The 1,136-nt window shown below is 53.5% G+C and overlaps 1 pseudogene across 1 annotated transcript; it reads right to left on the reverse strand.

Annotated features, from left to right (window-relative positions):
• Positions 1-325: 325 nt before the first annotated feature.
• Positions 326-884, reverse strand: LOC308525340 (ferritin light chain-like; annotated as a pseudogene). The gene has a single exon. The product of its transcript is annotated as a ferritin light chain-like (transcript).
• Positions 885-1,136: the final 252 nt, after the last annotated feature.

Consider the following 1,136-nt stretch of genomic DNA (forward strand, 5'->3'; position numbering starts at 1 on the left):
AGTGTGGTTTGCTCAAAGCAGCCTCCTTCCAGATGTGTTTCCTTCCAGGCCCAGTGGAATGCATCCTTCAGCCCCTCCACTACATGGAGCAGAGGACATGCCCAACATTGGGGCATAACGAAGATGTGGAAGGGGAGACACGGGCAGGATGCCCGGATTTCTCAGTTCATGTGGGTTTTGTTTGTTTGTTTACTGCAAAATAGCTTTATTGTTTCATTTGGTCCAAGGCATGGGAGAGGGCTTCAGGGTGGTTAAAAGAATGGCTAGTAGTTTCAGAAAGAGGCTCAGGTAAAAGCCAGACACCAGGGGAATGCAGAAGGGCCCCTCAAAGGCCTCTGGGCTCCAAAGGCTCCAAGTCATGCTTGAGGGTGAACCATTTGAAGAGATACTCACCCAGCCCAGCCTGGAGGCTGTTAGTTGGCTGGTTGCCCATCTTCTTGATGAATTTCACCTCCTCATCCAGGAAGTGCTTCTCCAGGAAGTCACAGGGATGAGGGTCTGCATGGGCAGAGCCCAGGGCATGCAGCTCCAAAAGGGCCTGGTTCAGGTTCCTCTCCAAGGCCAGGGCAGCTTCCATGGCGTCCTGAGTTGGCCTGCCCGCCCCCCCCCCCCCCGCCACCCCCTTGGGAAGGCTTCAGCACATCCTGGAAGAGAATGCGGCCACCGAGCTTGTTTTGCAACTTTAAGAGATGCTCAGTGCCCTCAAGCTTCTTCTCCGCCAACTCAGGGAAGAATTGGCCCACGCCCTCGATAGCCACATTGTCATGGTGGAAATAGAAGCCCAGAGAGAGGTAAGTGTGGGAGGCCCACAGGTGCAGGTTGGCCAGGCGGTTGATCACAGCCTCCACCTCAGTGGAATAATTCTGACGAATTTGGGAGCTCATGGTTGTTCAGCAATAAGGGGTTAAGGTAGAAAAAAAAACACGGTGTGTTGGCTTGTCCCGTGTGAAGGTGGTGACTCGATAAGACGCAGGAGAGTGGCTGGAGGCTGGAAGAATGGGGTCCCTGGGTCTGTTCTGTCCAAACACTGTTGAAGCAAGAGACAGGTCTGGGACACCCGAGGGCACTGCCTGAATAGCCTCTTTGCTGCTAAAGAAGGCAATTCGGTGCAGTGATTAAAGAAAGTGCTTTGCAAG

Source organism: Myotis nattereri (assembly GCF_964212035.1).
Source record: "Myotis nattereri genome assembly, chromosome: 9".
NCBI lineage: Eukaryota > Metazoa > Chordata > Mammalia > Chiroptera > Vespertilionidae > Myotis > Myotis nattereri.